General features: G+C 42.2%; 1 protein-coding gene across 1 annotated transcript in view; it reads left to right on the forward strand.

Moving 5' to 3' along the window:
• LOC137504825 (latent-transforming growth factor beta-binding protein 1-like) overlaps positions 1-17,613 on the forward strand; it is a 458,475-nt gene that overhangs the window by 295,445 nt on the left and 145,417 nt on the right. The gene's annotated exons all lie outside the window — the stretch shown is intronic.

Genomic DNA, 17,613 nt, shown 5'->3' on the forward strand with positions numbered 1-17,613 from the left:
ATCACCCTCAAGGGAACAGCATCATGGACTTGTACAATGTAAATTTAGATAGAATATTGTTAAACTTATATTAATTACAGTATAATTGTACGTATGCTTACAAATTATAAGGAGTTAAGGCAAAGAAAAAATATTTATAGGGTGAGAAAAATATAAATCTACACTAATACCAAAGCAATTATTCAGTGGCTATCTTGATGTATAGATAACAAAAACCTGTTAGAAGTGTTACAAGTTCATAGACAGAGGATTCCAGGCACAATTCTTTCTGCCAGACAGTTTCACTTGCTGCAGGCTCAGCACGGTTTGGCTTGGCTCAGCTAAGATCTGGTTAGCTAAAGTGAACCTGAGGTGAGAGTGATATGGAGGCTGCCATATTGGTTTCCTTTTAAACAATACCAGTTGTCTGGCAGCCCTGCTGATCTATTTGGCTGCAGTAGTGTCTGAAGTACACCAGAAACAAGCATGCAGCTAATCTTGTCAGTTCTGACAATAATGTCAGAAATATGCTTGTTCAGGGTCTATGGCTAAAAGTATTAGTGGCAGAGGTTCAGCAGGACAGCCATACAACTGGTATAGCTTAAAAGAAAATAAATATGGCAGCCTCCATATCAGTCTCACCTCGGGGTCACTTTAAGTCTGCTTCAACAGAAATAAAATTACCATCATGTGATTTAGGCTTTTCCCCAGGACCAATCAGCAATGAGAGGTTTGTGAAGTGTCAGTCAAAAAGGCTGGCCTATGCCAGTTAAAAGTGAAAGAGATCGCTTTTAACAGTTCGTAGATCGTTACTGTCACTCTACTGATGAGAAGTGCAGGTAGTGTTGGCAGTGTGTATTCTTCCTCCCTGCTGCATAAGTGATACAGGAGCACCCAGCTGAGGTGACCTCTATAGTTCAAGTCACAGTAATGCAATACAGTGCCAGGAGGGGTCACGTATGATTGAGTGTGACCACATTGGGAGTCTGTATTAAACTTAAATTACAAAGTATTTCCATTTGCATAAGGTTGTTTCCAGAAGCAGGACACTTTATGTATAGAGTATGTATGTCCCCCCATGTTTGCAGGGCTTGCCTTTGGACACTTCAGTTTCCTTCCACATCCCAAAAGATATAGAGATGTTGTTTGGTGCTCCTCCAATAATTGGCCTTAGAACTATAGTGGAGACTGTAGACTGTGACTATGATAGATATTTGATTATGAGCCCCTCTGAGACACAGTTAGCAACAATGGGTGTATGGAATAAACAGTAGTAAGGAGAAGTATGTGTGTAAAGTCTCACCGCACAATAAGTAGAGCAGAATGCAATATATTACGTTATGCCCAACTCATTGTACAGTGGGACTTTACCCACGTAATTCTGCTTAACACAGTTCATTGTATACAACCCAATGACTGTGGACTCTATAAAGCGCTTCAGAAGATGCTGTCGCTATAAAATTACATATTCATAAGAAGATGATAAGGTGCTCACGTGAAGTCCAAGGCCAGATGTTGACTGAACACACAATTCCAACTTGCATTAGTTATGTCATCAATACAAACATTATGCAAAATATTCAGGTTCCTACAGCTTTCTGAATGAAGAGAAGTGTGTGATAAGCTCACTCTACAATCCTTGTGATTAGTTTAACATTCACCAGTCATTTGATTCCGTCTCTTGCAGTAAAGAGCCATACACACGCTTGATAAAAGTTGACGCACACAAACGAGCAACATCGCTCAATCAACATTTCCCGTAAAAAAAGAAATGATAAGTAGTTAAAATAACTGTTAAAAACAATAGTCATTTGAAAACTGCCCGCTAAAGTGACATTTCACATGACACGTGTGTATTCTCTTGAACAGTGTAATTGAAATTACTTGTACAAATGCGCAGACTGCACTATATCTTCCCAATAGTCGTCGGAATTGATCCATCAGTTAGATTGGGCAGAATACTTGATATCGGTCACTTGTCGTTGTCGTCAAGCTACATTTTTTTACATCAATTGTGGTTTGAAAGTGATAAATCTGTTGATCGTGTGACGTTTCTAAATGACATTTATCTAACGTGTGTGCAAGGCTGTAGTCAGGATTTGGGCGTAATTAAATAATGACAAATGGTTTATCCTGGTCTCAAAGACTAAAGCTACGTACACACATGCGACAACGATCGTTCGTTGTGAACGACGAACGAACTTTTAATTGACCAAAGAACGACCTAAGTAAAGTTCGTTTTTAAAAGTGTGTAACGATCATCACGTAAAGCAACTATTGTGCTTGTGCATAAAAATGAAAAGTTCCATGGAGAAATAGCGAAATGCGCATGTCAAGCCTAGTACGAACGACCGTTTTCCAACGATGTACTACTTTTGCAAACGATCGTCGTTGTAAAAAAAACGCCAAGCTAGATCGTTCGTTTTTAACGATCTAGCTCGTCCGTCGTTAGACTTAATGGGCGTTGGCTGCTTTTTTTTAAATGATCGTCGTTCGAAACGATCGGGGAACGATCAATTCAAATGACTATATTTGCATGTGTGTACGCACCTCAACAAGCTCAAACATCCCTTTGGTAGTTTATTTTTTCCTTGCTGTACAATACTGCAGTATTTTCACTGTGCACAGAAAACAATACAGTAGTCCAAATATTTCCCTGTTTCTGCTGAAAGTCACTCTGTTGTTATATATCACAATGCACACATGGAGCCAGCAGTCATGTGACCATCCATTGCAGTAGCAAACTGACAACTGATAAAGACCAGCTTTTCCAAAATCTCTATTCGGTTCTGATTACCATAGTTGGGATAGTTCCAGAAATTCTGTTTAATTACAGTATCTCACTATAAAATGGATATATGAGTACTAGAGGCCAGAAGGAAGTGAAACTCAGCACCTGAAAGCCTAATGTCTGGAAATGGTGCTTCCTTCCTGAGGCTGAGGTGTGTCTGACCTTTATTCCGAATGCTTTACTGTCCATTTCACGTCTTTGTAAAAAAAATGGCATTTTATTCTCATTCATTTCAACATTGTCACAAAAGCACATCAAATGCAACCTAATCAGACTGATTGTGTTTACAGAAATGGAGTGCAAAGCTCATCAAAAACAAGTACAAACATATGTTGACACTGCTTCATAAACGCCAATTCAAAATTCAAACACTGCAGTCACAATCCATCCAGATGTTTCAGAACCATATGACAGATGTAATATACAGATATTTTGTACACAAGTTCTTTACCATGGCCCATTCATGGAAAAAAACTGCTGTAGGCTAGGTTTAATGTAAAAAATGTATCATTTAACAGCATGTGTATTGCCGACCCGACTGTAAACTCATGCTTTATTAAATAAATAAACTTTCCTTCCTTAGACTTTTGTTAAAGCGATCAGGGTTGATATTTTTATTGGCCCCTTTCTTAATGCCCTACCATATTTGTTTCATTCATTTAACCTAATGAAGGTTTTTGCCTTTGGAGCAAAAATAAGTATACTGTGTCATTCATTCAAAAGTAGCACACACTTGAAACATTCAAATATTTAAACCTTAACATTACTTTTCTAGTCATTTCTCACTAGACCTTCTAAACACATTTCTGGCACACGCAGGCCCTGTCTCGTTTTCCATGTAGCAGAAGTGTGCTATAAAACCAGACACTTCTAAGCTACTGGGTTTCATTAGGGGGGGGGGGGGGGAAACATATATCTAACTGTAGACTGTAACTGTACAGATGAGAAAAATGTAAAAATGACTGACGCTAATAGAAATAGCAGTTAGTGAAAACTAAATGCTGCTTTCTAGTTTATTATTAATGTAGTTGCTTAGTTAAAAAGTCTGAAGCGATTTAAAATACCTGTTTTTATTCATCAGGCCGCTTCAGCATTATAATCCATACTGATATGCCGCAACAGCACAGCAGAACGAGGTTTTAATCACCTCAAAACCCCTGGGGCAAAATACGAGGCTGCTTCCTGGTAGAGGCAGAGCTTTGTGCAGTAGCTCTGCCTCTGCTCGTGTCAATCTCTGCAGATCTCCGCCTCTTTCCGCCCTTCCCAGTCTTCAATCACTGAGAAGAATTTTAGTGAGAGGTGGAGATCCATGGAGATTAACGCGACTGGAGGCAGAGCTACAGCTCAAAGCTCTGCCTTCCCGGGCAGCAGAATCCACGGCCTGGAAAGTCGTGGAATTTTGCCCCGGGATTTTTTGGTGGTTAAACACTTCGTTCTGCCGAGCTTTTGCAGCGATTCAGATTGGATTATAATGCTGAAGCGGCCTGATGAATAAAAACCGGTATTTTAAAACGCTTCAGTCTCTCTTTTTAAATTGTGGTGTTTCTAGCTATGTATATTTTAGATTTTATAAAGTATCACCACATTAGGAGTCTTTGTGTTTCAAGAAGTATAAATCAAATTTTTATTCAATAAACTGTAGTTTCCCATTGAAATTCATAGTAATTGTCTTGGTGGCATAGTGCATAGCACTTTCGGCTTGCAGCTCTGCATCCCCGGTTTGAATCCCAGCCAGGGGTTTGTATGCGCTCCCCATATCTGTGGGTTTCCTCCAGACACTCTGGTTTCCTCCCACATCCAGTTACATACAGCTAAATTAATTGGCTTCCCCAAATAATAGAGATTACATTGTTAGCTCCTCTAAGGGACACTTAAGTTACAAGGCTATATACTTTACACAGTGCTGTGGAAGATGTTTGTGATATATAAATACAAAGTAATAATAACTATACACACTTTGTCCCCCAAAACGTCGTATAAGAACCTATTCACACTATGCAAGTTACTGTTTGGTTACAGCTATGGATTAATATGGATTTTGTCAAAATGATGCCAGCAGGGCTTGTGTATGCAGATGGACTGCAAACCCATATATACAGAACCAAATACATGGTAAAGCAGCCTCCTTAAAGTGAACCTCCAGACTAAAAATGTACTCAGCAGCAGTGAAAAGGCTTCACAGCATCAGAACTTTGTTTTTCTTACCCAAGCCTCATTTTTAGTTGCACAGAAGCTAAGCTCCGTCCCATCAAAGAAATCTGCCAGGGCATTTTTCCCCTGATGCTGTGCAAAGCATGATGGGGGTTTCTGATGTTGTCCTTGTTGCCCAGCGCGCGCAGCTGGGAGGGGTGATCAGGACACAGGACAGTTGGAAGTGTCTCATGCTTCCTGTCACCTCCTTTCAAACAAAAAGATGGCTGCCCCCATGAAATCACAAACATTTGCCTGTTCTTTTAAAACAGGGTGGGTAAGAGATTATATTACCTATCTATTTTAATTGACATAACTAATGTACCTTAATGACAATGGGCTTGATTCACTAAAGCGTGCAAAGTGTTAGCACGCCAGTGAAAAGCCACTTTGCACGTGCAAACTTGCATTGCATGTGCTAACTGGGGTGCTAAGTAGTTAGCACGTGCAAACTACTTAGCACCGTAGTTTGCACGTTCAAAATACTTAGCACCCTAGTTAGCACATGCAAAGCTTTTAGGCATGATAACTGAGTTATCACGCTTTTGTGCATCAAGCCCAATATGTTTGTTTAGGTTGAAGTTACTCTTTAACTTTGTGAGCTTAACTTATCCTATGAAAGGGACAGCCAGTACTCCTTCCTGGGACGTAACTGCAGGGGAGCAGCCCCTGTAACCGCACAAGGGCCCATAGCTGTAAAGGGGCCCTAACTACTACTTCACTCTCTCTAATGAAGGGATCCATCCTTCATAATTTCTAGTTACGCCCCTGACTCCTTCCCAGAATGCACTCTGCTTCTTCCCTACTGGATGACCTCTGGTCACCCACTGGCCTTGCAGGGGAGGGAGCAGTATAATGAACTGGTAAGTGGTTCAAAGTGTGCTTTTACCAGTTCACTATTAAAAAAATAAAAGTTACTAATAGCAAAGAATGCCTGATACATTGAGCACAGGCAAAACAAGTTCTGTGTAGTTGCTGAGAGTGCCAGCACACAGTTACTACTGCTCTATGCATTTGCATGTTCATCCATGTTACGCTTATTCACGCTGCTGTCATAGCAAGCAGTACTTGAGTCACTGGTGATTCGTCTCCTGATCCACATTCAGCTTACTCACCTTGCAGCCACAGCAGGCAATACATGAGTGACTCATTGCAGGTGATTTAGGGCCTAGGGTACAGCAACTCTTTGTGTTTTATGTGACTTTAATGGAGCTGTGTTAACCTTCATTTAAAATACGTTGAAGATTGTGTTGGGTTTCCAAACCCAGCCTGCCTTATTCTCCTGCTTTTGGAGTGAGCTCCTAATTGCTTTGAACTCAGAGGAGGGCTGGCTAGCTGAGACAGAATGCATCCAAAACACATCCCAAACAAGTTGCATCTGAAATAGCTTTGCTTTGTGTCTGGGATGCGTTCCTGATTGCTTCAGAACTAGAGGGGGCTGGCTGCCTGAGACACATATGTGCTTATGCTGCTTTTGAAAATGCACGATTACACAGGTAGATGCAAAGAACATTGGAGCACAGGTGGAGCAGTTGGCCTACAGCAACCATTCTGAGTTCACCAGTTCAGCTAAAATGTAGCTAAGTGGCTGCTTTGAGCAAAGATGTTCATACATAGATAGAGTTTTCGAATCAATTTCCAGCTTTTTTCAAATTCCAACATTTTTGCTGAAATACAACAATATTGAGTTTGCCTTGTTGCGCTGGAATTGGCGTACATTTGTTATCGGTGCAGTGTTTTTGGCACAGGGTGAGCCGAATAACTGCTCCACCTTCTGCTGCACAATTTGGGGGGGGGGGGGGCGCTAAATACTGTTCCCCTTCAAGTTGTAGCAACTTGAAGTGAGAAATAATTTGGGGTCTGGCAATCGCCGGATACTTGAATTAGCCGTGCATGGGGCATGGACTGTAGCATTGCTGCTATAGCCACACCAAGCTTCTGTGCTATGCAGCATGCGCTAAAAAGCCCTGCCTCGCAGGAATTGATCTCTGTCAGGATCAATGGAGTTTGATCGGTTTGGCATTTTGGGCCATAATCAACCCATGTATGGCTAGATTTGGTAGCTAGAGTCATGCAAAAATGCTGGGTTCTGACTCCTAAAAAATTTAAACTTTAAAATATTTGATTTCTCAAATAATATTCATTATAATTAACTTGCATATGCAGTAATTGCAGTGCTTAGTCCACAAAAATGAAATAATATACTAATCAAAAAACAGTTGCTAGTGCTGCTGCAATAAAGACATCACTGTATTTTTAAAATCCGATACACATATGTAACTGACTGCATATTTGATGTGTACACAGGAATCTTTTATATAATAACATCTCTGCTGTAAGAATTAAGCCTGATGAGTAGCTGTGACAATAGTTAGGATGGTCAGTGAGATGCAAATAACTCTGTGTTGATGCAGATTTATGCACATTTTGCATGCAAATATGTGCAGATTGAAAATGAACTAATCAAATTCCACCTTTGCAGGAGTTGTTTGGTCCATGCTCAAGCTGCATAACGTTTCACACAAAATTTGCATAATCCTGCATCAACAATCCTGCATACTCCTGCAATCCCTGGTCACTATTGGGACATTCAGCTGAGCTGTTTTGTAAACTTTTATATGTATCTATCATTTTAATATGTATTTTTTAGTACATTACAATAGATAGAGTAAAACATTTTTAGAAGAGCTGTAATTTGTTTAAATACCGTAAGTGGATTTGAGTATTAACTTAACATATGTAACTATTGTCAGCTCTACATAAATGGGAGACAGTGTAGAGCAGGGGTCAGGAGCGTACGAGAGGAATCGGCGCAGGAGACTTGGGCACAGGATACAGCCTGTATGGCTTATCCTGCTCCTGAAGACATTTCCATTGATGTTAAATACTATTCCCCCTCCAGGCCTCCATGGATGGTGGGGAATTAAATAATTCGGCTTCCAGCAATTGCTGGAGGCCGAATTATAGTATTTTTCAAGTAACGTCAGCACCGTCTTCTGATGGCGTTGAAGTTACTCACTGCTGCGCCCAAGTCTCCTACGCTGGAAGGAAAGTGTTCGGAGTTGGGAACCCTTTTCCCTACCCCTGGTGTAGAGTGTCAGCTTCCTGTTCAGGAGTTTTTCTTGTTTCTAAAAGACTTCTTTATACAGCAAAGTCCTCGTTACCTGGAACTCAGGCAACCGGAAGTCTCAACTAAACAGCATGCCTGAGGAATAACGTGGACTTTGTTTTGGGCGGGTTTTGAGGCTTCTAAAATATTTTCCAAGCCTCCAGAGATTCCTGCAGCCTTCCTGCAGCACCTAGCAGGCTCCTATCAGCTTCCAGCATTTGTGCACGTAAAATGACGTGTCACCTGACCCAATGTGGGTCAGGACACAAGCTGGCTTCCGTGCACAGGGGAAGCCGCTAGGAGCCCTACATGCTGCAGGAAGGCTGCTAAACATCACTGAAGGCTTGGTAAGTATTTAGAGGGGAATGTTTGTGCTTTTTAAGCCGACTGCTCGAGCAAACTGGCAAGCACATGTATTCGGCATCAGGGCATCCACACTGGTGCCAGATACTGGGGAGCTGTAAGCTGTATAGCTTTAACATTCCTAAGCTTTGGCAGTAATGAAATGTCGAGGAGTTGGTGGAATCATAAACTGAGGAGTCTGAGTAGAGTTGGGTGATTTTTGTACTGACTCCACAGCCCTAATTTCAGTAACAATTGATATTGAATCAGGTCAAATGGCCACCGCAGTTGTCGGGCATCTAATAGATGCCTGTATTAATTATCAGTGATCAGGCGCCCAAGCAGTGTGACTTGGGTGCCCAATGTGGCTACATAGTAAATAATGGTTGTAGACGATCGACTACAACTATTGTCATTTTGGATGCTGAGATCACAAGGTTGGTTTTAGGCATTTACTATAGGGTTAGGGATTAGGTGGGTGGGTAAAGGTTAGGCACTTATGGGGGGGGGGGGTTAGGCAATAGGAAGGGGGCTTTTTTTAAAGTCTTTACAGAGGGGTTAGGCATTAGGTAGGGGGTTGGGTTCAGGCACCTACAATGGGGGGAGGGGGGTTAGGGTTAGTCATTAGGTGGAGGTTTGGGTTCATGCACCTAGAAGGGGGAAGTTAGGGTTAGTCATTAGATGAGAGGTTGGGTTCAGGTACCTGCAAAGGGAAAGGGGGGTAGGGTTAGGCAACTACAGTGGAGGGTTCAAATGAGAATGGATTCCGGGTACTGCATAGTAAAATATAAGTAACCTACATTACCAATATTTTACTACTAGTGGCACTACCTGGTGCCCAGTTCATGTGGCTTCTGCAATACTTCTTAATATGGATTAGAATAGTATTTTTCTGTATTTTGATGGGTGCTCCTTTGTGTTTGACTGGCATTTACATATACATAGCATTATAATTGTATTTCAAATTTTACTATGGTTGTCAATGCCATTAGACAAGTACTTGAAGATCAGGGTAATAGGAACTGAGGCTATTATTAAAAATGCCACGCCAATAATAGCTTATCCACATGCAAACACAAATGCAAGGTTTTTCTGCTCCATAAAATGACATTAAACATTCAAACAATGTACTGGCCTATTCACAGAGACATTCCAGCTGCCAACCCTTTCCCTTATTGTCCGCTGCTGCACACTGCTAATGTTTAGACTGCAGCTGGCAATAGCTTTCAACAGTAATGTACATTATTGTACAGCGGTCAACACGTATTTAAGGTAGGGTTGGATGAATTGCCTCTGTCCTGTCCATACTTGTATGAATGGAATACACTCTACATGTTCAATGTAGAGGGACCTGTCTGGTCAGTGCTGCTGAACTGTGTGCTGTTGGAGCAATGATACAACCTTTGAGCCAATACAGTCTAGTGTTAGTCTAAGGCCCGGTTCACATTAGCGGTTGTTTGCCAAACGGACCGGATGACCTGACCGGATCCGGACCGGATCCGGATCCGGTCAGGTTGCATCAGGTGGTAATCAGGATGCGATCCGGATCCGTTTGGCAAAGTTAACGTAAAAAAAAAAAAAAATGTTGGGGTCTGGGAGGTCAGCAGAAGGGGGACCTGTGGAATCAGGCCCTCTGCTGTTAGCACTCACCTCCACCTCCGACATGCTGCCAACATCCTGCCAACACCTCCAGCTCGTGCTGCTCCACTCCAAAATGCTTGCCCATGTGTCCCCAGCCAATATCGCCGCAAAAATCCGCATAGGAAGTGGGGTAGAACATCCGGATTTCTCAGCCAGTGTGTTGTGCGGCCTCCGGTTCCCATTTGTTTGTATTGGCCGGATGGTGCAGTCCGGCTCCGCCCCGGATACGGCTGCCGGAGGGGCCGGATGAAAAAATAGCGCATGTTGGAACGGAGGCCGGAGTCCGGATCCGGCCCGGATCCGGTCCGGCTCCGGTTCTGCAGAACGGACCCATGTGAACGGACGCATAGGCTTTAATTGCTATGCCGTGCATCCGTTCCGTCCGTTCTGCAGGCGGTGCGGCTCCGGCACGGCGATTCCGGAGGGCCACCGCAAGTGTGAACCGGGCCTAAGATGTCTAAGATGCTAAGCGACACCGACCTGAAAGCTGATGCGTTTTTCTTCTGATCCTTGGAGCACCATAATGAGGGGACATGACCCAATGAAAAACTGAATTTTTAAAGAGGTTGTCCAACTGTATCTAAAATTAGAACTTACTACTACTACTACTCTTCAGTTTCTTCCATTTAACAAAGGCTGGATCCACACTTGTCTATCAGTTTTTCTACATGAGTTGTCTGACAGTGCTGCATTGCTGTCAATTGTTTTTCTGCATATGAAATACACATTCAAGTGTGTGAGCTAGCCCATTGATTAACATTCATTCTCCGTTTTCCGGTGAGAAGACAGAAAAACTGACGAGTGAACCCAGCCCTAACTACAGTTTTTACAGGACCACAGAAATAATGTCAGATGTAAAGCAACAACAACAAAAACCTAAACAGCTGTACTTCTATGGACCCTTTCTACTACTTTTAGCATTTTTTTAATAAATCCAGGAGGCTGAAGGTGGTGAAGTCACCATTTATCAGCTGCTCCCATGCACTGATTGAGAGCTTGCTAGCGCACAGCATGGGCAATGGAAAGGCAGCCACCACATTAAGTCACACATTAGGGTGGCCGGGTCCATGCCCAAATGCGTCGTGATGTGATTTTTTTTTTTTTTTTTTTTTTTTTGCTGTCGAGTAACTTCACCACATGACAAACTTTGACATGTGTGGCTTACAAATGCTGCATTAAGTTGCAGCCAAAAGGTGCTCAGTGACTGGCTGACAAGCACACAGTTCCACCTCCCATGTGAAAGAGGCCTACTAAGGATTAGTCAACGTTGAATCACACAGCTTTATTGAATTCTGTTTTTCCAGACAGCTTATACTATTCCATAGCATTCAGAAACCCCACACATCCAGTACAGTCATGTAACAAATGCAGTACATTGCAGTACTGATGCATTTGCTTTGTGGTTCTTGTACACACGAGTCATGTAAAAATGGAGCAGGACGAGTGCTGCTAAAAATGGCACTGCAATAGGCAGCAATAGTAGGAGCCGCGATTAGCAGCAATGAACATTAATTACGGTGCCCGGTATTTATCGATCAACATAATCACTGTTCATTGCCGCTAATTGTGGCTTTTACTATTGCCAGTTTAGGGGTTATGGTTAGACGGGGAGTTAAGGTTAGGCACAGTGGTATTTAAAGTAAACCAGAGCTGAGTGAATATGAAAAATCGATACTTACCCAGGACTTCCTCCTACCAGGTGGGGTCTTTGTGTTAGGCATGGGTAAAAGGAGGGTTCAGTGTGAGCATATGCAGGAGCAGAAGCATACATAACCTGCTCCCAGTGATCACATCTCCTTCTCATCCTGGTTATCTTGAGGTGCTGTGCAGCCAGCCAATCACCATGTGGCTTTAGTCCCTGCATGGTGATTGGCCGGCTGCAGGACACCTGCAGACTAACCAGGAAGTGGAGGAGACATGATCGCCGGGAGCAGGTGAATTGGATTTCTAAATCGTGCCCATACTTTATATCCACAACTTAGATTTGTGATTGAAGAATTAATAGGGAATCTGTTCCTAAAAACCCTGTGTTTTCCTTTTTTGGACTTTGGCATATATAGTGTACCGTATCTTCTGGGGTGGAACTGAACTGCTTGTTTTAAGTGTGTCTAATGTATAATAATGCTTCCGCAGAGAGTAGGGTTAGGATAGGTCATAGTAAAATATTGGTCAAAATGACCAATATTTTACTATAAAAAATTTAGTAGAATATCGGTCAATTTACCGAAATTCTTCTACCGACAGTCTCTGGCGCTATTTTCTTCCTGCACCGGTTTCATTGGCATGCTTGTACACATGCTCTTAGTCAGGTCTAAAATGTGTTGTGTCAGGTTTTATTTCATGCATCATCATTTACGTCTACCATTTGACCAATGGGTAGAGTCAGATGGAAGGAATGCTGATGTGTGTGTGAACACAGGTGAAGCTCTGTTCAGTTTATAGAAGAAGTAAACGATTCCTGAGTAATGCCACATCAGAAAGTGGGAAGAAAGGATTTATCTCACCTCCAATCATGTTTACATTTTTTGTTCATGGTTCTCATTGTCTGCATTGCTGTTTGATTGCTTTTTAAAATATGTTGAGGGTTTGACTAACAGTGAAGGAATTTACCTGCTGCAACTTGTAACAGCTTATTCTTTGTTGGAAGTGAACCAGATGCTCCCACCTGAGGCAATACTATCTTTTTATGCTGGTTTATTAAGGAGATTATTCTGTAGATTTATGATGTAATATTTCCACAGGAAAGACTTTACTTCAGTCTTATTTTCTGGGATAGCGTGAATGCTTGAATTGATACCGATGTCTTTTACTAAGTTCATGAGATAGTTTATGCATTAAGTACTTCACAATGTCTATAGTTCGTTATAGTACATACTGTATATGCTTATACTTTATTGTGTCTATTTTATAATATTTTACCTTGCTCCAAGAAGCCAGTGGATGTAATGCTTGTCTATTTGCCCCCTTCCTGATTTCTTATTCTTTTGCATGTTTGTCACACTTAAATGTTTCTGCTCATCAAACCTACCTCTATGTATTGTCCATTCTCCTTGTTGTCCAACATCTCCCTCCCCATTTGGCTAAAGTAAAATATTCAATATTCAAGCAGGCTGGTTTGTATTACCTGTTATATAAATTTGTCTTCTGCCCCCTTGTCCCTTGAAATCGATTACCAGGAGATGTAGTCACAGGGCCATGTAGGTTTTGAGGTTTTTTTCTCACTAAATAATAAAAATCGTCATTTAAAACTGCATTTTGTGTTCAATTATGTTATCTTTAACTAATAGTTAATGGTTTTTGATGAGCAGAAACATTTAAGTGTGACAAACATGCAAAAGAATAACAAATCAGGAAGGGGGCAAATAGTTTTTCACACCACTGTAAATGGCAGAGCGCTGATTGGGAGTGAGCATTTGTTCCTCTTGTGTTTGGCAATCAGCTTGAGATGGTAGTGTGGGTGAATCCCTTGGTGGTGGTAGCTCTGGGGCTTGCCGGCGCTCCCTTTTTGGTGTTGCATGCAGGTTTTGGGGTTCCGAGTGTTGGCAGAGCTCAGGGGCCCCACCTGTCATGTGCACCAGTGTTTGTGTATATTGAAAAGGTTACACACATTTTTTATGCTATAGAGGAATCAGTGTTAACAACTGATAAAAGCAGACAGTGGATAGCAAGCTATAAACATTCAATGTAACCCAGATGCCTTTTACAGGCAATTTGTAATAATGATTGAGAATTGGAACTACAATTGTAATCTAGAGATGGTTCCCTTTCCACCCATAAATTTGTCTCCCAGAATATTACAGAAAAGTTCATAGCATTGGCCTTCTGGAATGCCAAAAGAATTCTTGTAGCTGACAATTTGTGGTGTAGCTAGACCATCACTGGTGACTACTGTGCCAACTTGGCCGTTGCCTTGGCTACTGTAAATTGTGCTGACTTTGAACTGCTGTATGGTCCACATTATTCACCCAAGTAGATGTAAGGGATTTTAACTTGTTTTCCCATTTCAAAGATCACTTGAAATGTTGTAGTGAAGAACACCAACCATGCAACGTGTCTAACAGTCCATTGTCGCACACTATGCTAGGTCTAAGACTGAAAATATACCTGACCCGAGGCTAAGCTACCTTAGGTAGCCACAGAGGTATGTTCATGCTGGATTCACATACCTCTATGTATTGTCCATTCTCCTTGTTGTCCAACATCTCCCTCCCCATTTGGCTAAAGTAAAATATTCAATATTCAAGCAGGCTGGTTTGTATTACCTGTTATATAAATTTGTCTTCTGCCCCCTTGTCCCTTGAAATCGATTACCAGGAGATGTAGTCAAGTAAGATCTTGCCAACAGAGACGAACCCAGGAATAAAAACCGCCTCATAGCTGTGACTTAAATTTATTTTTGGACCCGTCCAACTGTTTTTTTTTTCACCAAGTGCTGCTTCCTGTGATTATTTGCAGTGATGATAATCTTTTTAAAACAGCCACAGCCAGCAACTGTCATTTCTTGTTAACAACGGATTTATTGATAAAAAGATAGGAAGAAAGAACCAGGAATTTTGTTCATATAGGTCAACTTTTCCTAAACCCCACTGCCAAAAGCAAGAACCCTTCTTCCATCTAACTCCAGCCAACTTGTCAGACTGAACAGTCAGTTGCCAATAGTGTCTGAACACAATATACAGATTAAAGACAAATGTACGCCTGAGGGAAAACATTGCTGGTTCCACCTTATTTCATTTCATTTGAAAGGTTTACAATTTACAAATAGACTTTTTGTATTATCTTTAATAATGTGTATCATATCTTTGTTTTGAATATGAATGCTTAATATAGAGTGCAGCCATATTTCTGCAAAGCCACATGGATTTTCAAATAACAAGTCAAACTAGTGACTAAGTGCTTGAAGACAGAAGGAACTGACTCTTCTTTTTACTTTATTATTATTTTAATGGTTCTTATGCATTAAACTTTCTCTGACGTTTCTTAATTTATTTCTTGCCCTGTATATTGTATGTGCTATTTTTATAGCATCTGCTGCAAGCACGCTGCAGGAGCAGCGGGGAAATAGACTCGGGGTGGGGCTGTCAATTAATTTCAAGTTGAAATCTATTAAAAATCGATGTGCAGCGTGCGGCAGGAACAGATCACTCTCTGATCAGATAGGCACATAAGGTGGCCATCTGCCAGTGTATGGCCACTTTAAAGGACACCAGAGCTGAACTTAGTTGCCCAACACTCCCCTCCCCCGTTCTCCTCTGTCATCCTCCTCTGCTACCTAACTGCCCCCTGGCAGCCTCTTCCGGGTCGACTGAGTCGGGCATTAGTGCGCAGGTGCAGGGTTCTCCCGGGAGCGGGCACGCGATGTAGGTTCCATGTAGCTGGGCTAGCGCACTAATGCCCAACCTGACCGCCCTGGAAGAGGCTGCCGCGGCATTAGGTAGGTAGCAAGGGAGGGTGATGAAGGGGAGAATGGGGGAGGAGTGGTGGTCATCAGGACAGCTTCCCATACATGCCTTTATTATGTGGTGTAAAATTATAAAATGGCTTTAAAGGATCACCACAGCAAAAATGGTGGGAAATGCAGTGCTCTGGTAGCCTTGAAGTCTGACAAAAAATAGGAGCAGTATTAAAAACTCACACGTTATTTGACAGTGCCTGGCAGCTCCTGATATGTTAATCATACTCACAGATATCCCCTGCTCACTTGGACCTCTCGGATCATCATTTTATTCTCTCTGGGCTGGTGCACACCAAAACCCGCTAGCAGATCCGCAAAACGCTAGCAGATTTTTAAACGCTTTTTTTTATCTTTATGAGGCGTTTTGCTAGCGTTTTGCGGATTGCTGCTGCGGTTTTCAGTATAGTAGATTTCATATATTGTTACAGTAAAGCTGTTACTGAACAGCTTCTGTAACAAAAACGCCTGCAAAACCGCTCTGAACAGGCGTTTTTCAGAGCGGTTTGCGTTTTTCCTATACTTAACATTGGGGCAGAAATGCATCCGAAATCCAAAAAATGCCTCACCCAGGCATTTTTCGTTTCTGCAAAACGCCTGCCGCTCTGGTGTGCACCACCCCATTGAGATACATTGACCAAGCAGATCCGCAGCCGCAAGCGGATCTGAAAACGCGGAAAAAGCCGCTCGGTGTGCACCAGCCCTCTCTCCCTTTCTTCCTCCACAGAAGCATCGTTCTGTATTTGTCATTTTAGAAAGTCATTTCTAAATTTAGTGACACGGAGTTAAACTTAATTTCGTATTTTCATATTGTTAAAAGTATTTGAGCTCTGCTTTCCGTTCTTAGTAAACGGACTAGCTGTAGAGTGAAAAATATTGGTTCAGCTTACAGGATGTCTTTACCACATCTTTAAAATTTATGGGTCTGCGTTAAAATATGCCTGCAGGGGAAACTACGGTAAAAAATAGCAGAGATATATTCCAGCAGCACTGTAGCAGTAAGATGTCAGTCACTTAGCAATACCTGCTCTGCTCAGGAAATGCTTTGTGGGTGCCTCCATGTGTCTCCCTGGAGGCCCAGGAATAGGACCCTGTGTGAGACAGACAAGACCACCTATTCCAAACTGTCATCTTCTCATTGACTTCCTGTCCCCCAGCCAAAGCTGGAAAACAGCTGGACTGTCAGCCTATAAACCATACAGTGCTTACCATTCAGTGATGCCTTTTATATTTGGCATTCTCCTCTTTATAGGTTATGTAAAGTACCGGTAGACAAAAAAAATTATACACACACACACACACCGTTAAGTTGTGTTCAGTATGTTATACAAATATTACTTTCATAAATTGAAAGGGGTAAGCAGCATACAGTTCATTATCCGCCTGGCTAATGAGACTGGTAGATAGCCGTGTTGGGCTCTTCTCCTCTGTCTGCCTATGTTACTGCACTGTGCTATTTTTCTGAGCTTACATGTACAGCAGATGACACTGGTTGCCACAGTACTAACCTATGTGGGAACAATATTGGCCCTCTCACACCAATTGTGGTTTCAGGGCATGGAGCTGGCCACGTGTCGCCTGTGTTGGTCGTTGCTATAGCAATAATGTTAAAGTACGTGCCCTACACCAGGGTAATTTGGGGTTCCAGCAATCGCCAGGACCAGGGCTGTGGAGTCGGTAAATCATCCGACTCCTCAGTTCATGAAACCTTTGACTCCAGGTACCCAAAATGGCTCAGACTCTGACTTCTTAGTCTAATACTTACCAGGGTGAAGGATTTGGTACAAAAATCATCTGACTCCGACTCCTCAGTTTGTAAAACCACTGACTCTGACTCCAAGTACCCAAATTACTCCGACTCCTTGACTCCGACTCCAACTCTGACTCCACAACCCTGGCCAGGACCCCAAATTACTTCTCCCTACAAGTTGCTAGGACTCAGAGGGAAATAGTTTTTTTACGCTGCCAGGAATTTCAGCGGCAGCAGGGTGAGCCGTCATTCGACTCAACCTGCGCCCAACTGACCAGCGGTGTACATATACGTACGCCTCCCACAACCCTCTTGGTGTACTGTGAGAGACAACCATGTTTTCCTTTCCATATTGAAAT

This window comes from Hyperolius riggenbachi, chromosome 4, assembly GCF_040937935.1.
Source record: "Hyperolius riggenbachi isolate aHypRig1 chromosome 4, aHypRig1.pri, whole genome shotgun sequence".
In the NCBI taxonomy this organism is placed as follows: Eukaryota; Metazoa; Chordata; class Amphibia; order Anura; family Hyperoliidae; genus Hyperolius; species Hyperolius riggenbachi.